The sequence below is a fragment of the Saccopteryx bilineata genome, chromosome 8, assembly GCF_036850765.1.
Source record: "Saccopteryx bilineata isolate mSacBil1 chromosome 8, mSacBil1_pri_phased_curated, whole genome shotgun sequence".
In the NCBI taxonomy this organism is placed as follows: Eukaryota; Metazoa; Chordata; class Mammalia; order Chiroptera; family Emballonuridae; genus Saccopteryx; species Saccopteryx bilineata.
In genome coordinates, this window is record NC_089497.1 from 59735512 (window position 1) to 59744291 (window position 8780).

The following is an 8780-nucleotide window of genomic DNA, read 5'->3' on the forward strand; positions in this document are numbered from 1 at the left end:
ACGTCAGCCTCTGCTGTGAAAGCCCATTCCTCTTCTGGGCTGCTCTCTTTAGTCCTTGGGTTTCCACTTTTTATGACTCTTACCATCCCCTTCTTTATATTTTAGTTATTTGTGTTCCTAGGCCCTATTGGACAGAGATAGACTTCAGGGCAGGTACTCTATCCAGTTCATTACTCTATCCCCATTTCTTCCTATGACCTTTGGGGTAACTGTTGAAAGAGTGAGCAAATGAATGAGTAAGTGACCTTTCAGGGGTTAACAGTTCATTGGGAAGGTGGATAGTACCTGCCCCAAGCAAACATATGTCCAAGTACCAATCCCCAGTGCTGATGGATTTGACTTTATTTGGAAATAGGGTCTTTGCAGATACAATTGTTAAAGATCTTGAAATAAAAACATCCTGGATTTAGTGTGGTCCCTAAATCCTCAAAAGAGATGGAAAAGAAGAAGACTCAGAGACACACAGAAGGGAAGTCAAATGAAGACAGAGAAAGAAACTGGAACAATGCATCTAAAAGCCAAGGAAAACCAAGAATTTCCAAAAGCTGGGAAAGAGGAATGGAATGGATTTTCCCTCAGAGCCTCCAGGAGGAACGAACCCTGTTGACACCTTAATTTCAGAATTCTAGGCTCCAAAACTATGAGAAAATAACTTTGTGTTGTTTTAAGCCACCAGTTTATAATAATTTGTTATGGCAGCCCTAGAAAATGCACATAAAGAGGAAATGCTTCCTAACTATTTCTGTAAGGCCAGCATCACTCTGCTACCAAAGTCAGACAAAGACATTACACGTAAAACAAATAACAAAAAAACAAACAAAAAACCCTACAGATCAATATCTTTTCTGATTGTAGACATAAAAACCACCACAGAATACTAACAGATCAAATCCATTAATATTTTTTAAATATATATATATGCCATGACTAGGTGGGGCTTATCTCAGGAATGCAAAATTTGTTTCAAGTCCAAAAAGCAATTGATGTAATTAATATACTATATCAATAGAATAAGAACAAAAAATACATGATCATCCCAGTAGATGTAGAAAAAGCATTCAACAAAATCCAAAAACCCATCATTCATGACCAAATACTCAACGACCAAAGAATAGGTGGGAGCTTCCTAAACTTCACAAAGAACCTCACAGCTAACATTATACTTAATGGTGAAAGAATGATTGCTTTTTTTCTACAATAAAGAAGAATACAAGATTATCCATTCTTACCACTTTCATTTAGCATCATGTTAGAGGTTCTAACCAGTATAATCAGGTAAAAAAAAAACAACAAAAAAACCCACAAAATAAAAGGCATTGAGATTAGAGATGAAGTCAAACTATTTCTATTTGCAGATAACATAATTTTGTATAAAGATACTTCAGTATAAAATTAACAAGAGAAACACAAATATATACTCTAAAAATTATAAAAGAATACATTGTTGAAAGAAATTAAGATAAAAATAAATGAAAATAGAGCCCATGTTCTTGGATCATAACACTTTATGTTGTTAGGATGACAATACAAACTGATCTACAGATTCAATGTACGCCATTAAAATGCCATCTGAATTCTTTGCAGAAGTTGATAAGCTGATCCTAAGTTCATATGGAAATTTGAGGGACTCAGAATATTCAAGACAATTTTGGAAAATAAAAACAACATTAAAGTACACCATTTTCTGATTTCAAAGCTTTTTACGAAACCATAGTAATCAAGATGGTTGGACTAGCACAAGGATAGAAACATTGATCAATGAAATAAAATTGAGATTCCAGCAGTAACCTTCACATTTATGGTTAAATAATTTTTGACACAAGTACCAAAATAATTCATTGAGGAAAGAATGTTTTCAACATGAAAGTACTGGGAAAACCAGATGCTTTCAACATAAAAGTGCTGGGAAAACTGGATATCACATGCAAAAGGATAAAATTATACCCATTCCTTATACCATAAACAAAAATTAATTCAAACTAGATCAAAGACTTTAATGTAAAGCTAAAATTGTAAAACACTGAGAAGGAAATATAGGGGTAAATCTACACGAGTTTGAATTAGGCAATGGTTTTTTAAATATGACATCAAAAGCATATGCAACAAAAGGAAAATAGGTAAGAAGGACTTCATCAACATTAAAGAGGGAGAGGAGGGGAGATAGTGAGATAGACTCCTGCATGCACCCTGACTGGGATCCACCTGACAACCCTATCTGGGGCTGATGCTCAAATGAATCAAACTATTTTTAGTGCCTAAGGCTGATGCTCAGACCAACTGAGCTATCCTTAGTGCCCGATGCCAACACTCGAACCAGTTGAGCCACTGGCTACGAGAGAGGAAGTGGGAGAGAAAGGGGAGAGGGAGGGGGAGAGAACCAGATGGTCACTTCTCTTGTGTGCCCTGACCAGAAATCAAACCTGGGACGTCCATACACCAGGCCCACACTTTAGCCACTGAGCCAACTGACCAAGGCCATTAAAAATATTTTGTGCTTCAAAAGATACCATGAAGAGGCTCAGATCCTGCCATCAGCACTGCAGAGGAGAGGCAGCCAAGATGGCGGAGTGCTGAAGGAGAAGTCAGTTTATGTAGTTTGTGCAGAGAGAAGGAGATGGGGAACAGAGGTGAATAAGGCTGGTGGGGCCTTTGATTCTAGGAAAACTCAGATGAGTCAGTGGCTTTGGAAGCCCTGAATGGAAAGGGAAGTGTTTTCCCACTGTGTGTATTTCTTGCCCGCTGGGTGCGAGCTAGGATTAAAGGAGGTAATGGCCCACCAAAAAAAAAAAAAAAAAAAAAAAAAAAAAAAAAAAAGGACACCATGAAGGAAGTGAAAAGACACCCAAAAGAATAGGAGAAAATTTTTGCAAATCATATATCTAACTAATAAAAGACTTCTACATAGAATATATAAAGAACGCTTAAAATAATATTAAGAAAAACAAAGAACATCATTTAAAAATTGGCAAAGAATCTGCATATTTCTCCAAAGACTATATGCCATGACCAATAAACACATGAAAAGATGAGTAATTAGCCATCAGGAAATGTGAATAAAAATCACACAATATCTCTTCACACCCACTAGGATGATGAGACTATATTGGAAACCAGTCTGGAAATTCCTCAAAAGATTTAAACTTAGAGTTACCATATGACCCCCAAATTCTACTAGGTATATGCCCAAGAGAAATGAAAACATATGACCATATAAAAGTTTGTACACAAATACTTATAGCAGTACAGTATTATTCATAAGAGGCAAAAAGTAGAAACAACCCAAATATCAACCAATGAAGTGGATTAAATAATATGGCCTATCCATACACTGGAATATTTTATGGCAATAAAAATAAAGTACTGACACATGTTATAATATGGATGAACCATGAAAATATTCTAAGTGAAAAGACAACATATTATATTTATATAGAGTTCTAGAAAAGACAAATCTATAGTGATAGAAAGTAGATTAATGGTTTCTTGGAGCTAATGGTGGGTAGGGAAGGAAGAAATTAAGGAGTAGTTGCTAAAGGGTAGGTAATCTGGGGGGAAGTTAGAAAAATGTTCTGAGTGACGTCACGGAAATGGCGCCGTGAGCAGCGCGTCCGACAGCTCTCCCCTAAATCACAACAAATTTATCAACTAGAAACAGAAAAATTTATCCTCGGAGCATTCCGGAGTTCCACACAAACTGATAGCGAAAGGACTGTTATCACTTGAATCTGAGAGACGAGGGTGTGGAGGAATCTACCGCAGCGACGTTCATTCAAGCCGCGAGGAAGTACGCCTGTGGTGAGTCAGCCCACATCTGGGAGCCGCGAGCCGCCGCGAGCCGCCGCGCGCGCGCCCGGTCCGGTTGGGCACCGCTAACGTTCCCAGCGGCCCGCACACAGCGAGTGAGAGTCGCCAGCCACCGGTGCCCAGAGCACCCCATTCGCGCGCGTGCCCTGGGCATTCCACGCGCCCAGAGCGCCCTACTGGCCCGCACACCCAGGTGCTCCATTATCCTGCGCCTGGTGTGATCCAGCCGCCACCGGCAGGGCGAGCGGGAGAGGCTTGGGAGATTCTCTCCGTGGGTGGGGCACCTCACCCAGCCATTCAAGCTAACAATCAAGCATTGGGGGAGGGGCGCGCGCAGGCAGCCTAAAATACCTTCGGAAGCACAGCTGCGACCCAATCACTGAAATTAGCTTAACCCATGAAATCTGCGCACCCTCGGTTCTAATTGATAAGATCTCTCTCAGTTCAGCGATCCAAGACAAGAGGCGTGATATTTTTTAGTGCCTCTCGCTAAAGGGGCGGGGGCAACTTCTGATTGATAGAGCCTCCATATTCAGGGATAAACGCTAACAAGAAGGACTTGGCAGATAATAAGATCTATACTACACTAGTCGCAAGCAGAGACTAGTGCCTCTTCTTCCCTGCAAAAACAGGCTACAAAGTGTGGAAAGCCTGGGTTGAGAGGTCCAACTAAATGATAGGCGCTGAACAGTCACCTTGACAACAATTGACTCCCACCCCCGCCTGATTAAACTGGAGACCCTGACTGTCAGAGCCTTTCCCAAAGCCTTGCACTGAGTGGGGATAGAGTGGGGATTTCCCAGCTCTTTGAGCCTCTTACTCCCCAGGCAGAAGCAGTTGCAGCCTTATAGCTGGATCACCAGGCTGCTAATTCAGAAAGGGGGGACTAGGAGAGAGAATCCAGGAAAGCAAACTCTCTCATTGTTGGACCCTGCAAACGCCAACAAGCCGTGACTACCAGCAAGACTAAAGCCAATTATATGACATTGCCATAGAATCCCATCAACTGCAATCCCTACCTAAGTGTGACACAGGGGCAGAGCCTGGGGTACAGAGTCACCGACCAGGAAGAGGGAGAGAAAAGAAAAAGGAAGAAGTTAACCTCTCAAAATCAAGAAAAATCCACAGACTTTACAACTTGATCCACTAATTTTTTTTTGTTGTTGTTTGTTTCCTCTGTCTTATTGCCTTTATTTCCTCCACATCGGTCCTTCTATTCTCTGCCCATCTTATGCTTCCCCTTTCTTGAACTACACTACCCATGAGTGTTGCATTTTATTTCTCTTCTTCATCCTCACCCTCCTTTAAGGTTATACTCCAAAACACTTAACTCTCACTCTCTCCTCTTTTGTTTTTTGTTATTTTTTTGTCTTGCTTTATTTTGTTTTTTTTTCTCTTCCTATTTTATTTCTTCCTTCGTTTTTCTCTTTTTCTTATTTTTTCCTTTCTATTCGTTTTTTCTTTTCTCATTTTACTTTCCTCCCATATAATCCTCAATCACGAACAAATTAGTTAATTTGGGACTCAAGGCTTTTTTTTTGGCTTTATTTCTCTGTTTTGCTTTTGTTTTTATTTTTTTTCTTGTTTGTTTATTTTTGTGGCATTTTGGGTCCTCCCAACCCAAGGTCTCCATTGTATTTAATCTTCGCTCCACTTAATACAACAGATTTTTACTTATTATTTTTATTTTTCTCTTCTTTATTATTCTTTTTTGTTCCTTTTTTCTGGTTCCCTCTTATCCCTCTCATTATTTCTCTTAGTTGACCATCACTTACAAGCAAATCATCTTATGCTTGTCTAAGATTTTCTTCCTTTTTTTTTTTTCTTTTTTTTTTTTTTGCATTTAGTAGGTCCCTACTCTCTTTTTTTGCCCCTTGAACTCTTCACCCCAAATCAGGCCCTCCATTATAGGCACGATATTTCCCTGAGGAGGGAAGAGAAGGGAAAGAGAAGAAAGAAAAAAGGGGGAAATAATAAATTATTACTGTTTTTTTGGGGGGGTGTTTTACCTTTTTTTTTCTTTTTTTTATTTTTATTTTTTTTTACTTTTTACTCATTATTAATTCTAATTAGTGCTATCAACAAGACCACCCTCAGATGCCGATAAGAAAGAGGAAATCGAATATTATGGATACAAAAGAAAGAGAGGTAACACAAATAGATGTGGAAAAATCTATGGGGAAAAGACTTAACATATTGGAAGCCTTGGAGCTAAATGACAGAGAATTTAAAATAGAAATCTTAAAAATACTCAGAGATATACAAGAAAACACAGAAAGGCAATATAGGGAGATCAGAAAACAACTCAATGAACACAAAGAATATATTACCAAGGAAATTAAAACTATAAAAACAAATCAAACAGAAATGAAAAACTCAATTCACGAGCTGAAAAACGAGGTAACAAGCTTAGCTAACAGAACAGCCCAGATTGAAGATAGGATTAGTGAAATAGAAGACAAACAACTTGAGGCACAACAGAGAGAAGAAGAAAGAGACTCAAAAATAATAAAAAACGAGAAAGCCCTACAGGAATTGTCTGACTCCATCAGAAAGAATAACATAAGAATAACAGGTATATCAGAGGGAGAAGAGAAAGAAAATGGAATGGAGAATATACTCAAACAAATAATAGACGAGAACTTCCCAAGCCTGTGGAAAGAACTAAAGCCTCAAATTCAAGAAGCATACAGAACACCGAGTTTTCTTAACCCCAACAAACCCACTCCAAGGCACATCATAATAAAGATGACACAAACCAATGACAAAGAAAAAATTCTCAAGGCAGCCAGGGAAAAGAAGAGTACAACATATAAAGGAAGGCCTATTAGATTATCATCAGATTTCTCAGCAGAAACTCTACAAGCTAGAAGAGAGTGGACCCCAATATTTAAAGCCCTGAAAGAGAGGAACTTTCAGCCAAGAATACTATACCCATCAAAGCTATCCTTCAAGTATGAAGGAGATATAAAAACATTCACAAATACAGAAAAGATGAGAGAATTTATCAACAGAAAGCCCCCACTCCAGGAAATATTAAAGGGGGTTTTCAAACCAGATTCAAAGAACAAAAGAAAACAACACCACAAGTAACAGCTCCACCAAGAACACAATAAAACCAAACTTAAACTGTGACAACAAAGGAAAAAAAGGGGGGAGAGGATGGAGATTAACAGTAGCAAAGGACGATGAAGTGCAGAAATACTTATAAGATAGGGTACTACAATGAATATGGTAGGTACCCTTTTCATTACTTAATGGTAACCACCCTTGAAAAAACCACCACAAAAACACTTGACTTAAAAGAGGTAGCAACAGAGGAAAGAAGTATGGAACACAAACAAACAAAAACAAATGATAGAAAAACAAAAGAGAAGAATCAAACTAGATACAAAACTAACAGAAAGCAATTTATAAAATGGCAGTAGGGAACCCACAAGTGTCAATAATTACACTAAATGTAAATGGATTAAACTTACCAATAAAAAGACACAGAGTAGCAGAATGGATTAAAAAAGAAAATCCAACTATATGCTGCCTACAAGAAACACATCTAAGCAACAAGGATAAAAACAAATTCAAAGTGAAAGGCTGGAAAACAATACTCCAAGCAAACAACACCCAAAAAAAGGCAGGTGTAGCGATTCTCATATCTAATAATGCTGACTACAAGACAGAAAAAGTACTTAGAGACAAAAATGGTCATTTCATAATGATTAAGGGGAAGTTGAATCAAGAAGACATAACAATCCTTAATATATATGCACCAAACCAAGGAGCACCAAAATATATAAGACAGCTACTTATTGACCTTAAAACAAAAACTAACAAAAACACAATCATACTTGGAGACCTCAATACACGGCTGACGGCTCTAGATCGGTCATCCAAACAGAGAATCAACAAAGACATAGTGGCCTTAAACAAAATACTAGAACACCTGGATATGATAGACATCTACAGGACACTTCATCCCAAAGCAACGGAGTATACATTTTTCTCTAGTGTACATGGAACATTCTCAAGAATTGACCATATGTTGGGCCACAAAGACAATATCAGCAAATTTAGAAAAATTGAAATTGTACCAAGCATATTTTCTGATCATAAAGCCTTGAAACTAGAATTCAACTGCAAAAAAGAGGGGGAAAAACCCACAAAAATGTGGAAACTAAACAACATACTTCTAAAAAATGAATGGGTCAAAGAAGAAATAAGTGCAGAGATCAAAAGATATATACAGACAATGAAAATGAAAATACGACATATCAGAATCTCTGGGATGCAGCAAAAGCAGTAACAAGAGGAAAGCTTATATCACTTCAGGCCTATATGAACAAACAAGAGAGAGCCGAAATAAACCACTTAACCTCACACCTTAAGGAACTAGAAAAAGAAGAACAAAGACAACCCAAAACCAGCCGAAGAAAGGAGATAATAAAAATCAGAGCAGAAATAAATGAAATAGAGAAGAGAAAAACTATAGAAAAAATCAATAAAACAAGGAGCTGGTTCTTTGAAAAGATCAACAAAATTGACAAACCCTTGGCAAGACTCACCAAGGAAAAAAGGCACAGGACTCAAATAAATAAAATCCAAAATGAAAGAGGAGAGATCACCACAGACATCATAGATATACAAAGAATTATTGTAGAATACTATGAAAAATTATATGCCACCAAATACAATAATCTAGAAGAAATGGATAAATTCCTAGAACAATACAACCTTCCTAGACTGAGTCATGAAGAAGCAGAAAGCCTAAACAGACCAATCAGCAGGGAGGAAATAGAAAAAACTATTAAAAACCTCCCCAAAAATAAAAGTCCAGGCCCAGACGGTTATACTAATGAATTCTATCAAACATTCAAAGAAGACTTGGTTCCTATTCTACTCAAAGTCTTCCAAAAAATTGAAGAAGAAGCAATACTTCCAAATACATTCTATGAGGCCAACATAACCCTCATATCAAAACC